Below are 16,571 nucleotides of genomic sequence, written 5' to 3' on the forward strand. Positions count from 1 at the left end.
CAAAAGACACCAAAATCATCCTCCTGAGGTGAGGCAAAGTGCTCAAAATATGGCTTATTTATAGGCTTATTTATATTAGATTGGGATCTCTCAATAAAGTGCCTTCATCTCATGCCAAGACAAATCACAGAAAATTGGATCTAAATTAGGGTATACCACTGTTAATACTGGGGGAAGGGGGACAAGGTATTTCTGTTGGTACTAAAATATGGCCTTGTTGTGACTAAAGGGAGAGGGATGGAACTGCTGTAAGATTGAGGGTTGCTGGTGTGGCTAATAGGGTGAAAGGGACTTGTTATTTGTATAGCGCCAACGTATTTCATGGCGCTTTCAGGTAATTTATTTATTTTTTTTTTAAATAAGAAAAACGACCATTCAAACTGCCATATCTAGCAGTGTTAAAAAAAGTAAAAAGTTAGTAAACTAGTAAACTATAGCTTTAATATAAGTATCTTTACACAAATTTGAGTATGTGAAACACATTTCCAACACAATTGCACTAATGGAATAAAAAGGTCTAAGCTTGTCTTGTATTTAAGATCCCTTGTGGGTTTTTGTTTTCAACCGTATGTGAAATAGCAGTTTTAAACCTTTCAGACAGGGGCCAACAAAAAGGTGTTTAAAATTCTCCAAGCTCAACATCAAATACAATGGACATGGTGTCTGCCAAGCAAACAAACAAAATCCCATTGAAAGAAATAAAAATATAAGTGTGTCTGTTAGAGATGAGCGAACGTACTCGTCCGAGCTTGATACTCGTTCGAGTATTAGCGTGTTCGAGATGCTCGTTACTCGTAACGAGTACCACGCAATGTTCGGGTTACTTTCACTTTCCTCTCTGAGACGTTAGCGCGCTTTTCTGGCCAATTGAAAGACAGGGAAGGCATTACAACTTCCCCCTGCGACATTCAAGCCCTATACCACCCCCCTGCAGTGAGTGGCTGGGGAGATCAGGTGTCACCCGAGTATAAAAATCGGCCCCTCCCGCGGCTCGCCTCAGATGCGTTGTGAGATAGCTGAGGGACAGTGGTATCGTGCTGGAGCTGCTGTAGGGAGAGTGTTAGGAGTTAGTGTAGGCTTCAAGAACCCCAACGGTCCTTCTTAGGGCCACATCTAACAGTGTGCAGTAGTGTGGAGGCTGCATTTAGCAGTGTTGCACTTTTTTTTTTTTTGGTATATCGGCCGTGCAGAGCATTGCGCCCTGCAGTAATAGTCCAGGGACAGAAGTGTGGAGGCAGGGAGAGCGTTAGGAGTTAGTGTAGGCTTCAAGAACCCCAACGGTCCTTCTTAGGGCCACATCTAACAGTGTGCAGTAGTGTGGAGGCTGCATTTAGCAGTGTTGCACTTTTTTTTTTTTGGTATATCGGCTGTGCAGAGCATTGCGCCCTGCAGTAATACTCCAGGGAGAGAATTGTGTAGGCAGGGCCAGAAGACATATATTATAGATTGAATATACGCAGTGGTCCTTTGGAAAAAAATCTTGAAAAAAAATCTATTTGGCCTGCCTGTCACTGTGCTCAGTGTTCTGGGTCCGTGTGTGCTGGGGGTAGTAGTTCTCCAAATAAATACGCAGCCAGCTAAGTGTTACAGCAGGCTTGCGCCAAATTATTTCCTGGCTCTGAAATCACTGGTCTGTTGCAGTTAATAACAGTGCAACACTGCGGTTCCGTCACATAGTCCAGGGACAGAATTGTGTAGGCATGGACAGAAGACATATATTATAGATTGAATATACGCAGTGGTCCTTTGGAAAAAAATCTTGAAAAAAAATCTATTTGGCCTGCCTGTCACTGTGCTCAGTGTTCTGGGTCTGTGTCTGCTGGGGGTAGTAGTTCTCCAAATAAATACGCAGCCAGCTAAGTGTTACAGCAGGCTTGCGCCAAATTATTTCCTAGGGTTCCGTAAACGAAGTCAGCCTCCAACCACAGGCCAATAAGCAGCACATTTAATTACAGCGTTCTGTTTCTGCACTACTGCTAATACACCATGCTGAGGGGTAGGGGTAGGCCTATAGGACGTGGACGCGGGCGAGGACGCGGAGGCCCAAGTCAGGGTGTGGGCACAGGCCGAGCCACTGTGGTGGCCAGGGGTAGAGGCAGGGCCAGACCGAATAATCCACCAACTGGTTCCCAAAGCGCCCCCTCGCGCCATGCCACCCTGCAGAGGTCAAGGTGCTCTACGGTGTGGCAGTTTTTCACAGAGACGCCTGACAACCGACGAACAGTGGTGTGCAACCTTTGTCGCACCAAGATCAGCTGGGGAGGCACCACCACCAGCATGCGCAGGCATATGATGGCCAAGCACCCCACAAGGTGGGACGATGCCCGTTCACCGCCTCCGGTTTGCACCACTGCCTCTCCCCCTGTGCCCCAACCTGCCACTGAGATCCAACCCCCCTCTGAGGACACAGGCAGTACCGTCTCCTGGCCAGCACCCACACCCTCATCTCCGCTGTCCTCGGCCCCATCCAGCAATGTCTCTCAGCGTAACGTCCAGACGTCGCTAGCGCCGCAGTTTGAGCGCAAGTACGACGCCACGCACCCGCACGCTCAAGCGTTAAACGTGCACATTGCAAAACTGATCAGCCTAGAGATGCTGCCGTATAGGCTCGTGGAAACGGAGGCTTTCAAAAGCATGATGGCGGCGGCGGCCCCGCGCTACTCGGTTCCCAGTCGCCACTACTTTTCCCGATGTGCCGTCCCAGGCCTGCACGATCAGACTCCCGCAACATTGTACGCGCCCTCACCAACGCGGTTACTGCCAAGGTCCACTTAACAACAGACACGTGGACAAGCACAGGCGGACAGGGCCACTATATCTCCCTGACAGCACATTGGGTGAATTTAGTGGAGGCTGGGACAGAGTCAGAGCCTGGGACCGCTCACGTCCTACCCACCCCCCGAATTGCGGGCCCCAGCTCGGTGGTGGTATCTGCGGGGGTGTATGATTCCTCCACTAAACCCTCCTCCTCCTCCTACGCAACCTCTGTCTCGCAATCAAGATGTGTCGGCAGCAGCAGCACGTCGCCAGCAGTCGGTGTCACGCGGCGTGGCAGCACAGCGGTGGGCAAGCGTCAGCAGGCCGTGCTGAAACTACTCAGCTTAGGAGAGAAGAGCCACACGGCCCACGAACTGCTGCAGGGTCTGACAGAGCAGACCGACCGCTGGCTTGCGCCGCTGAGCCTCCAACCAGGCATGGTCGTGTGTGACAACGGCCGTAACCTGGTGGCGGCTCTGCAGCTCGGCAGCCTCACGCACGTGCCATGCCTGGCCCATGTCTTTAATTTGGTGGTTCAACGCTTTCTGAAAAGCTACCCCCACTTGTCAGACCTGCTCGGAAAGGTGCGCCAGCTCTGCGCACATTTCCGCAAATCCCACACGCACGCTGCCATCCTGCGGACCCTGCAACATCGGTTTAATCTGCCAGTGCACCGACTGCTGTGCGACGTGCCCACACAGTGAAACTCTACGCTCCACATGTTGGCCAGATTCTATGAGCAGCGTAGAGCTATAGTGGAATACCAACTCCAACTTGCGCGGCGCAGTGGGAGTCAGCCTCCTCAATTATTTACAGAAGAGTGGGCCTGGTTGGCAGCCATCTGCCAGGTCCTTGGAAAATTTGAGGAGTCTACCCAGATGGTGAGCGGGGATGCTGCAATCATTAGCGTCACCATTCCTCTGCTATGCCTCTTGAGAAGTTCCCTGCAAAGCATAAAGGCAGACGCTTTGGAATCAGAACCGGAGGCGGGGGAAGACAGTATGTCGCTGGATAGTCAGAGCAACCTCATGTCTATATCTCAGCGCGTTGAGGAGGAGGGGGAGGAGCATGAGGAGGAGGGGAAGAGACAGCTTGGCCCACTGCTGAGGGGACAGATGCTGCTTGCCTGTCATCCTTTCAGCGTGTATGGCCAGAGGAGGAGGAGGAGGAGGAGGGGGAGGAGCATGAGGAGGAGGGGGAAGAGACAGCTTGGCCCACTGCTGAGGGTACAGATGCAGCTTGCCTGCCATCCTTTCAGCGTGTATGGCCAGAGGAGGAGGAGGAGGAGGAGGAGGAGGATCCTGAAAGTGATCTTCCGAGTGAGGACAGCCATGTGTTGCGTACAGGTACCCTGGCACACATGGCTGACTTCATGTTAGGATGCCTTTCTCGTGACCCTCGCGTTACACGCATTCTGGCCGCTACGGATTACTGGGTGTACACACTGCTCGATCCACGGTATAAGGAGAGCCTTTGCACTCTCATTCCCGAAGAGGAAAGGGGTTCGGGAATGATGCTATACCACAGGGCGCTGGTGGACAAACTGATGGTAAACTTCCCATCCGACAGCGCTAGTGGCCGAAGGTGCATTTCCGCGGCCCAGGTAGCAGGGGAGGCGCAGAGATCAGGCAGCATGTACAGCGCAGGCAGGGGAACACTCTCTAAGGCCTTTGACAGCTTTATGGCTCCCCAGCAAGACTGTGTCACCGCTCCCCAGTCAAGGCTGAGTCGGCGGGAGCACTGTAAAAGGATGGTGAGGGAGTACGTAGCCGATTGCAGCACCGTCCTCAGTGACGCCTCTGCCCCCTACAACTACTGGGTGTTGAAGCTGGACACGTGGCCTGAACTCGCGCTGTATGCCCTGGAGGTGCTTGCTTGTCCTGCGTCTAGCGTCTTGTCAGAGAGTGTGTTTAGTGTGGCTGGGGGAATCATCACGGATAAGCGTACCCATGCTGACAGTGCTGACAGGCTTACACTCATCAAGATGAACAAAGCCTGGATTTCCCCAGACTTCTCTTCTCCACCAGCGGACAGCAGCGATACCTAAGCAATACGTAGGCTGCACCCGCGGATGGAAGCATTGTTCTCTATCACCATCCAAAACAGGGACCTTTTCGCTTCATCTATCTGTGTATAATATTCCTCCTCCTCCTCCTGCTCCTCCTCTTGAAACCTCACATAATCACGACGAACGGGCAATTTTTCTTAGGCCCACAAGGCTCAGTCATATAATTTTTCTAAACAATTTTTATACGTTTCAATGCTCATTAAAGCGTTGAAACTTTCACCTGAACCAATTTTTATTTTAACTGGGCTGCCTCCAGGCCTAGTTACAAATTAAGCCACATTAACCAAAGCGATTAATGGGTTTCACCTGCCCTCTTGGTTGGGCATGGGCAATTTTTCAGAGGTACATTAGTACTGTTGATACAGCAATTTTTGTGGACCCTCGCCTACAGTGTAATCAAATTAATTTTTAGCCCACCTGCATTAAAGCTGACATTACCTCAGCTGTGCTGGGCACTGCAATGGGATATATTTATGTACCGCCAGTGGGTTCCAGGGAGCCACCCATGCTGTCGGTCCACACAGAGTTGTAAATGCATCTGTTTCCACTTCTAAAGAACCCCAGTCTGACTGGGGCATGCAGTGTGGGCCGAAGCCCACCTGCATTAAGCACGACATTACTACCTCAGCTGTGTTGGGCAATGCAATGGGATATTTTTATGTACCGCCGGTGGCTTCCTGGCACCCACCCATGCTGTGGGTCCACAGGGAGTTGTAAATGCATCTGTTTCCACTTCTAAAGAACCCCAGTCTGACTGGGGCATGCAGTGTGGGCCGAAGCCCACCTGCATTAAGCACGACATTACTACCTCAGCTGTGTTGGGCAATGCAATGGGATATTTTTATGTACCGCCGGTGGCTTCCTGGCACCCACCCATGCTGTGGGTCCACAGGGAGTTGTAAATGCATCTGTTTCCACTTCTAAAGAACCCCAGTCTGACTGGGGCATGCAGTGTGGGCCGAAGCCCACCTGCATTAAACATGACAATACTACCTCAGCTGTGATGGGCAATGCAATGGGATATTTGTATGTACCGCCGGTGGGTTCCAGGGGGCCACCCATGCTGTGGGTGCACACGGAATTCCCATTGCGGAGTTGTACCTGCCTGTGACTATATATAAAAAACCGCGGTCTGACTGGGGCATGCAGACACCTTGACAGAATGAATAGTGTGTGGAACATAGGTTCCCCATTGCTATGCCCACGTGTGCAGCTCCAGATGGAGGTGGCACAGGATTGGATTTCTCATTGCTTCTGTACAGCATTATGGTCTATCGCCCCGCCACTTTTAAAGAGGGTCGCTGCCTAGCCGTGCCAACCCTCTGCAGTGTGTGCCTGCTTTTCCTGTGGCAGACGCACTTATAAATAGACACGAGGGTGGCGTGGCATGAGGGCAGCTGAAGGCTGGGCAGGGACAGCTTGGTGTGCGCTGTGGACACTGGGTCGTGGGGGGGGGGGTGTTGGGCAGCATGTAACCCAGGAGAAGTGGCAGCGGAGTGTCATGCAGGCAGTGATTGTGCTTTGTTGGAGGTAGTGTGGTGCTTAGCTAAGGTATGCATTGCTAATGAGGGCTTTTCAGATGTAAAAGTTGTTGGGGGGAGGCACTCTTGCTGCTATTGTGGCTTAATAGTGGGACCTGGGAACTTGAGATGCAGCCCAACATGTAGCCCCTCGCCTGCCCTATCCGTTGCTGTGTTGTTCCCATCACTTTCTTGAATTGCCCCGATTTTCACAAATGAAAACCTTAGCGAGCATCGGCGATATACAAAAATGCTTGGGTCGCCCATTGACTTCAATGGGGTTCGTTACTCGAAACGAACCCTCGAGCATCGCGGAAAATTCGTCTCGAGTAACGAGCACCCGAGCATTTTGGTGCTCGCTCATCTCTAGTGGCTGTCATATTCTCTACTTAAAAGTACACACCACAAATGTAGGAAATGTTAAAGTTATAACCTACATTCAGGCCCAGTTAGTACAGCTTAATTTATTTCCTTACCCTATTCTTGAGGGTTTTAGTATTATGACTCTAATTAAGGTCCACCTGAAGCAGCAATTATTAAAGACTCAATACCTGATACTGAAAGTTAGTTAAATAGCGCATGTGGTCAATTACTTCCCAGGATGTGATACAGTTCTAAAGAAATAATTTTTATTTGTCCATTAATACTTTTTGCAATTGGCAAGTTGTCTTGAAATAAATTTACAGAACTGCATGGCTGTCCTATCAATTATCCATTCCGGTGTTGTAATGGGTTTTATCTGTGTTGTGATTACTTTTTAGGTAATGAATAGACGCCATTATTCATAATCTTCTTTGAGCAGCTCTCTCTTAGCTGAGTCGTCTGAAAGCAAAAATCTTAAAAGCTTGCAATAATGAGGATTCTAATTTGTTCGAAGCAACAATGAATTATTTCCTAATTAGGCATAATATTAACACTGTTGCTTCCAGATTGCAAAGGTTGGAGAGATGAAAATGTTACTTTTAGTCATAACAGTATATTATCACTGTTATGAAAGTTTATTAACATAGTGTGATCAACCTCCATGGTCCCGTACGATAATATGTCAATTCAAAACATCTTCAACAGACCCCAAAAGGATTTGCACTAACAGAACATCTTGCTAATGTCCTGGCGACAATAGCAATAGAAACTACTAAAAGTTATTTGGTTCTTGCTAACTGCAACATTAGCGGTATTAAAACTTGATATGCAAGGTATTTTCAGTTCACTAAGCTGTATTTCTGAATTGTACATAGACACCATTGCTCTGTTTTTAATAATTCAAACTAAAAGCTCTTGCTGATGCTTTAAAACTACTTTTTCAGGCTAGAAATTACTTTTGCTTGAATAGGGATAAACTTGCAGTACTATTCTGGCTTGCTAAAAAGTAAATATTAACTGTGGATGGGTGTGCGGCTTGAATGGCCTCCACTGACTTCAATGGAGGCTGTCTGCAATTTTTCCTTCGCTCACGGAAGGCACAATTTGTATCCGCAAGTGTGAGCAAAAATTTGAATTTACATGTTTTCAATGCTTGCGTTTCGCCACCGATTGCAGATCCTACAATTGGAGCCTGGCTTAAATGGGAGTGAGGTGATTGTATTGTATTGAATTGCTATCAGTGGCAGGAAAGCTGCTGACACTATCACAGACTATCATCATATAGAGGGTTTACAGAGTGAGGGGGCTCCCTCTGTGACATCATCAGCCCTCTGCCATGGAAAAGAATTAAAAGACATGGTATTACCGCATACGTAATGACCTGTACAATAAATTGGACACACTTTTTATCCAACACAGCAAATCCCATTAAAAAAAAAAGAAAATAAATGGAGCCAAAATTCTTTTTTTTTGTTCATTTGGTCTTCCAAAATCCACAATAAAAGTGATCAAAAAAGCCATATGTACCCCAAAATGGTACCAATAAAAACTGCAGCTTGTCATGCAACAAACAAGCCTCCACAAAGCTTGATTGATGCAAAAATAAAAAAGCTATAGGACTTTGAATGCAGTGATGCAAGAAAAAACTATTTCCTGAAAAAAGAGTTTTACTGTGTAAAAGTGGAAAAAACATAAAAAAAATAATTTTAGTGTTGTCATAATTGTACCAACACGCTTTAAAAATTTATGATGCCATCTATGCTGCATGATTGCAGCAATGGCAGAATTTGTATTCTGACCTAGATTGCTGCTCATATATACCCTCCTTAGTGAAAACACACATCTCAGGGCTTCTTTACATGGACGTCTTTTAGTATGATAACGATGCAGAGTTTGAATGGCCCAAAAAAACTTAGTTCATGCCCAACTATGCTCCATAGCAGTAAGCCTATTTATGCATTCGCTCATGTGTTTTTCCCTTCACTCTAGTGCACTGCCCCTAGTGAGTGGTATGCTCCGCCACACGCGTTCTCATATCTTTTTCGATTTGTATGGTGATTTCATTCCACTCCCCCTTTCACCATTATCTTAGAGCAGAAGATATATACCCTTGTCACTCAAAATATAGAGGAATCCCACCACATCTAGACAGCATCTCTACAACATATGAACAGAATTAAATATAACAGTATTACCATATTCTCTATATACTACTCAGCATAACAGAAAAAAGTACCACCTCACTGCTTTGCAGGTGAGTAGAGCTATATAAGTAACTAGCTGATATACCCGGCTTCGCCCGAGTTAATTTGGTACTGGTGTTTATGTGGTGTTCACATGGAAAATCTTATGAAGTCGTGGTTACTTTAGAGATACTGAGGAAAAAGATATGTTCACCATTTTGCATAGTTCTCTGCGTTACCCAGAAAACACCACGTGGAGGTAACCATGCAACGCTTCCTTTATATAAAATGACATCAGAAAGTGAGAGAATTAGATTACATACATAAAATTTGGACACTAATTCTTTTGCGCTTAGAATTGAATATTCGAGTTGGGACCCATTAACTTTTCATATTTATGACACAATCAATGCTTGTGCCAAATTTCATATTTCTATGACACCAGAAAGTGAGAGATTTGGATTATGTACGTAAAATTTGGACGCTAATTCTTTTGTGCATAGAATTGAATAATCGAGTTGGGACCCATTAGCTTTTCCAATTTATGACATAATCAATGCTCGTGCCAAATTTCCCGTTTCTATGACACCGGAAAGTGAGAAAATTACATTCCGCATGTAAAATTTGGACGCTAATTCTTTTGCACATAGAATTGAATAATCGAGTTGGGACCCATTAGCTTTTCTTATTTATGACATAATCAATGCTTGTGCCAAATTTCAAGTTTCTATGACACCGGAAAGTGAGAAAATTAGATTCCGTACGTAAAATTTGGACGCTAATTCTTTTGCGCATAGAATTGAATAATCATGTTGGGACCTATTAACTTTTCCTATTTATGACATATTCAATGCCCGTGCCAAATTTGAAGTTTTTATGACATTGGGAACTGAGAGATTTAGATTATGTACGTTAAATTTCGACGCCAATTCTTTTGCGCTAGAATTGAATAATCGAGTTGGGACCCAATTACTTTTCCTATTTTGGAGATAATCTATGATTGCGCCAAAATTCATGTTTCTACGACATCGGGAAGTTGGAGAACATTTGGCGAGTCAGTCAGTCAGTCAGTGAGTCAGTCAGTGAGTCAGTCAGTGAGTCAGTGAGGGCTTTCGTCTTTATATATATAGATAGGGAGATTGATAAGTGGAGATCCTTGGGTATTTGCCCCTGTTGCTTTTCCTATATTTCAGCCCTGTTTAGGGGAATTTAGATTTTACTTTGAGTGTGTATGTTGTTTTTTTTCTTTTCTCTCCCTGATAAGGGTGACAGGGAGTTGTGTCCAACTTTCTCGGGGGCGTCTTGCATCGTTCTGCACACAGACTCGCTGTTCCTCCATCTGCAAGAGAAAAATCACCTAGATAAATCCACCCATTGCAAATAATGGGTCGTATTTTTGTGCGTTCACACTTTTCTCGCCTGTGTGAATGCTCCCTTACAGAGCTTCACCAACAATTTTTAATGATTCAAAGCTAGTTCATATGAAAAAAAGCTATGGAACCGTGTTAGCCAGTAGAGTAAAATGTGATTGTTCCCAGCAAGAGAAACCAAGTAATCTTGTAGATATGATACCTTTTAATGGCTACCAAAAATACATGATTTACAGTAAGCTTTTGGGTTCTATCTACCCTTCGTCATTAGCCTTGCATTAACTTCATGTATTTCTGATAGCCATTAAAAGGCATCATATCTACAAGATTACTGGGTTTCATTTACTGAGAACAAAACTAGTTCAATAATAGTATTTTGTTCTTACATGGCATCTGAGTTATTAAGTAAACACAATCCTGTTATGCCATCAGTAAATGTGTGATGATTCTGCAGAGCTGTTAACATTTGCAAAGGTTTTATTGACTTAAACCCTTGAAATCCAGTTAAACTCCTCTTACATGCTATATAGAATAATACTCACAGCATTTGTGTTTGCCTAGGAATAGCCACTTCCTGAAAAAGCAAACAAAGTAAAACCTCACTCTTACCCACAGGCTGTCATTCATTCTTATATTTTTAGTTTTCCTAGCAAGACATAATGGCACAGTAGATCTCACATAAAACACTGCATGATGCAGCAGACTGGCAACTTCAAATATCTTTGCCTGAAATGATGACAAAATGAAAGGGTTCTGTGGCATATTGCAATTACTGAGAATAAGTTGCCATCAGATAAAATACTGGTTTTACTGTCATTCAGGGTACATTCTCTAATATTTTATAGCTATAGTACCTGCTATGTAGCGCTAAAACAAATACCAGCTGTATACAGTTAAGGTACCTATACACAGACCGATAGTCACCTGAATAATTGCTCAATTATGGGTAACTGTTTGTCCATGTGTAGTGGCCCAGAGTTAGCGGGGCTCCTCCATAAGTTTGTAAGTATTTGTCCTGTGCAATCGTATTGTCAGAGTCTTCTATATGTATGCATTTGATGTGTATTGCACCTCTGCGGCACTGAATGGGTTTACGTCTGGGTTATTTCTGGAAAATGTATCATGTTGTATGTCATGTGAATCTGTCTTATATATGTGTTTGCAAGGAAAGTACAAGGGGGTCTTGCAAAGTGTGCAGTGAGGAGACAGTTTAGTCTGAGCCTTTTGTGAGAGTCTGCCCACACAAAGACACCACTCTATCGGTTTGTGTGTGGAAGCATGGAAGAGGCTGAGCAATTCCCTGATGTGTGGTCTGGGATTACACCGCCTGGGATGTACCGGTGCTACCACTAAGTACCCGATGAGAAGAGGAATCGTTGCTTGGCGTGTTTAGGCACAGGAAGCGTGAGTGTGTACCAGTAGAGAGTTGGAGAGAGAGAAATAGAGTCGGCAGGAGCGAGATCACAAAGATAACTCAACTGTTGATTGTCCAGATTGCCCTGTGTACCCTCCCTGTCACACCACCTTCTCTTGTTGTATCTGTGCCAACCTGTTGTTGAACTGTTGTGGCTGTTTCAGTAAATGGACATTACCGACTGTTCCCGGTTTTGTTCAGAAAAGTCAACCCTGTGTGTGAACTAAGTTATATCTCAACGATTACCTTCACCACAGGGGATGTAATGATGTTGTCATGAGTCACAAAGGATATTGAGGTAACTCCTGGTTACTATTCCCCTGTGACCTACTCCAACTGTAACTTGAACGGGTCCCAAGCTGCCCCCAAGGGAAGAGATGGTAGAGCCACCATGATAGAAATAAACGTTGTTTTCCTTGCCATCTCCTCAGCTGTAAGCCCGCTCCTCTCATGCTGCAGGGCAGAGTTATGGCATCACGAACAGGATGATTTCTCCGTGCCTTCAGTAATAAGTCAAATAAGAAGTGCCTCCGAAATTCCTTCCAGCCACGGAGTCTAGTCTACACCCGTGCCTGAGTTTCTACAGAAAGTAGAGTTGTGTCCGGTTCTAGCCCATGGAAAGGGTCAGAAAAGCGTTGGGGCTGAGTTGTCTAAAAGAATGATTAGTCAGAAGAATTCAGAATTTCCCTCTTATGTGTCCCAGATACGCTACCAGTTGAGGAAGAACCGTGTGGTGTTGCTGGATAAGGTAGAACAGCCTGACTTACAAGTTGTTGCGGAAGACAAAATGGAGGCCCAAGATGGTGCCCAGGCTTCTTCTTCCTTCAAAACAGAGAAGCCAACTCAACCTTACCGCAGAGAAAATACAACCACAGCAAGCTGAGGACAACCCAGGGGAGGGGTTGCCAATGCTGGTGAGTGGACCTCTGGACTTGTCTTAGCAGGCTAGTTTGAGTACCCCTGCAGATGGCATGGCCTCTATAGCTTTTCACTATGTCCCTGCAGGATACCCTCTGCCTCAGCCTGTCTTTGGGCTCATCTATTGGAATTAGCTCACGGAGCAGCAGAGAACCAGCACAGGCTTCAGCACTTGCTCGGGGACAGAGGAGCCCACTGGGACACCTATTGTTTACCAAGTGACTTGGTGATAAAAAGAACTTTGGTTATTTTGTGTTTTCAACTCTTTCTCAGAAACGCTTTTCTCTCATCTACATTTTCCCGTTATGCCTATAAAAAAACAGGACTGAAAAGTTATGTATTCCCTTTGCATAGTGAAGTAATGCAAATGTTTATAATTGCTTACATTTACGTGCATAATTTATTTGCCTAATGTTTAAGTAATGCTTATCATGTTAAGAGTATGTGCAGGAGAGTAGAAATTCGTAAAGTAAACAAATTCTGCTTGTGTAATTGACTGTATGTGTTTGGGTGATATATGTCTGAATGAGTTAGGAGGTTAGAATGCTACACACTACTAATCCACTTAAAGTTTAGCTACAGTGGTGTATTTTTCTGTCTCTAGTCTTTGGGGAGAAGAATTATGTAAGGGCCCCATGGCAAATGCTAGTGCATCCTGGATTCCATCCAGCCTAGCAATCCTTTTCTCAAATAGGTATGGCCATACCACTTTTGTACATGCTGTCATGTATTACAGCTTTACTGAGAATGTGACGTTTTAGGTAATCTGAGTACACCGGGATGGGTAAGCTGTGAGTAGTAACTGAAGCGGGAGTTTGTGTACACAGGTTTCGCCTTGCACACTCCAACACTGTGCAGATGGTTTTTAAATGTGCTATAGAGTAGAACACTGAGACAGAACCACTCGGATTGTACACTCTGTTTCAAGAGGCACCGAAGTCGGCTTGTTCTAAGAAGGGGGGACCACTACACATGTACACATGGCCACCATCAGGACACTGAGCGAGAAGTTGCACAGTTGTCACTAGACATTCCATTTCAGCATACTGAAATACTCTTTATTGTGACTGGAGGCTGGAAGACATCAATGGAATCTCCATTATCAGACAGACAGACTATTGCTCCTATGTAAAAGTTCTGAGATAACAGTAGACCCATTTACATTAAATACAAGTGTAAGTGACTCCAGGAAACTGTATCATTTGAATAGTTGTAAGGAGTATTGTTTCATGTCTAAAAGCATTGACATGTACTGACCTGTGTAGACTGATGTGGAGCATGTAAGTCATTCACTTGGGATGAGCATCACTGTCATGTGATCAGGGGCAGAGCATGACGGTGACGTCATCACAGGTCCTTCATCTCCACTGCTGTGCTGCTTCTGATCCCTGTTGTATGGGATGAACAATATATGCAGCAGTGCTGTGTGTGTGTGATGTGCATGTAGCACAGCTACATGGTACTATAGTTTCTTAATAATTACTAGCGATACTCGGATAAAGCCAATTACTCGAGCGAGTAGTGCTTATCCGAGTACGCTCGCTCATCTCTAATCATAACCAATATTAGAAATACAAAATTAACGAATGATAAGAATATCAATGACTTTTGAGGCAGCAGTTATAGCAACTGCAACACACTTTCCATAGAAGTAAGGTGTGCTTTATTTTGCTTTCAGATGACAACCTGTTAAAAGTGTTTAAAATTCTGTTGATATTGGACCTAAACCAAATTGTTTCCATGCCAGAGATGTGAAGGCATTGCCTCGCCAGCTGATTGTTTCAGTCATAGCTTCAGATGTTTTCAGATTTTCAATGTATAACAAGATTAAATATAATGTCTCATTTTCTTGTTTTGTAAATCTAATATATTTGATGGCTCTGGAAACTGATTATGTTGTTAAGATATTAAGAGATAATAGAAATGGTCAGAAGATGTAAAAAAATAGCCTTTTTCTATGCTAGTTAAAAACTATGAAATGAAAACAAATTTTACATAGCAGACATTTACATAATTGTACAATAGAAAACGTCACTCTCTCATCTCCTGTGAATGATGAATGTTCTAACACCATGCTGTTCTAACCTAATCAACGGGAGATGAAGAATGAAAACAAAAGTTAATCAGACTCTTGCAAAGCATCAAACCCTTTTTGAAATGTCACATATTTTTTGTTAACCCCTTAGTGACCAAGCCTGTTTGCGCCTTAATGACCAGGCTAAATTCTGGATATCTGACGTGTCAATTTAACATAAAATAACTCCGTAAAGGTTTTGCACATCCAAGTGATCCTGACATTGTTTTATCGCTACATATCGTACTTCATTTAAGTGGTAAAAATTGAGCAGTGCAATTTGTGTATATTTATTAAAAGCACTAAAGTTGGGAACATTTTGAAAAAATTGTCATTTTTTCACATTTTCAACTGCAATATCTCAAATATGTGCAAACATACTGTACAAATTTTTGATGAAATATATATTTTCATCTGTTTACTCTATTTTGGATGCATATTGGAAAAACTTCAGTTTTTTCAACTATTTAGACGATGTACAAATTTAACACTGATTTTTTCAAACATTTTTAGGAACATTTTGTTTTCCTACAACAAGCCAAGATTGCAAAGGCTCATAGGTGTCAGAATGCTAGATACCCCCACAAATGACCCCATTTAAAAAAAATACACATTGAATGCATTCACTGAGCGGTGTCATGAGTATTTTGACCCCACCGTTTCTTTCCAGGACTTAATGCAATTTAGAGGAGAAAAAAGAAAATTTCATATTATGCAAATATGTCATTCAAAAGACAGGATTTTTTTCTTTAGGGCACATGATAATGAGGATTTATACACAAAATGGATACCCCTGTTTGTCCTGTGTTCAGGAACATACCCTTTGTGGCCCTAATCTTGTGTCTCTATTAGAGATGAGCGAACGTAATCGTCCGAGCTTGATACTCGTTCGAGTATTAGCGTGTTCGAGATGCTCGTTATTTGAAACGAGCACCACGCGATGTTCGAGTTACTTTCACTTTCATCTCTGAGACGTTAGCGCGCTTTTCTGGCCAATAGAAAGACAGGGAAGGCATTACAACTTCCCCCTGCGATGTTCAAGCCCTATACCACCCCCCTGCAGTGAGTGGCTGGCGAGATCAGGTGTCACCCGAGTATATAAATCGGCCCCTCCCGCGGCTCGCCACAGATGCGTTCTGACAGAGATCAGGGGAAGTGCTGTCTTGCTGGAGTTACTATAGGGAGAGTGTTAGGAGTATTTTAGGCTTCAAGAACCCCAACAGTCCTTCTTAGGGCCACATCTAACCGTGTGCAGTAGTGTGGAGGCTGCTTTTTGCAGTGTTGCACTTTTTTTTTTTTTTGTATATCGGCCGTGCAGAGCATTGCGCCCTGCAGTAATTATACATAGTCCAGGGCCAGTAGTGGTGGTGAGGCAGGGACAGAAGACATATTTATTGAATATAGGCAGTGGGCCTTTCCAAAAACATTTGGGAAAAAAAATCTATTTGGGCTGCCTGTGACCGTCCTCAGTGTACTGGGTCTGTGCTGGGGGTAGTTGTCCTAATTCATACGCAGCCAGCTAAGTGTTACAGCAGGCTTGCGCAAAATTATTTCCTGGCTCTGTATTGGCTGTTACATCACCGCTGTATTCCAGTCCACAGTGCAACAGTTTGCAGTTATTTTACATACTCCAGGGCCAGTAGTGGTGACGCAGAGAGAGAAGACATATACAGTGTATATAGGCAGTGGGCCTTTCCAAAAACATTTGGGAAAAAAAATCTATTTGGCTGCCTGTGACTATCCTCAGTGTACTGGGTCTGTGCTGGGGGTAGTTGTCCTAATTCATACGCAGCCAGCTAAGTGTTACAGCAGGCTTGCACAAAATTATTTCCTGGCTCTGCTGTGCATTCCATAAGCGAAGTCAGCCTCCAACCACAGGCCAATAAGCGGCACATTTAATTGCA

Source organism: Eleutherodactylus coqui, chromosome 1 (genome assembly GCF_035609145.1).
Source record: "Eleutherodactylus coqui strain aEleCoq1 chromosome 1, aEleCoq1.hap1, whole genome shotgun sequence".
Lineage (NCBI taxonomy): Eukaryota > Metazoa > Chordata > Amphibia > Anura > Eleutherodactylidae > Eleutherodactylus > Eleutherodactylus coqui.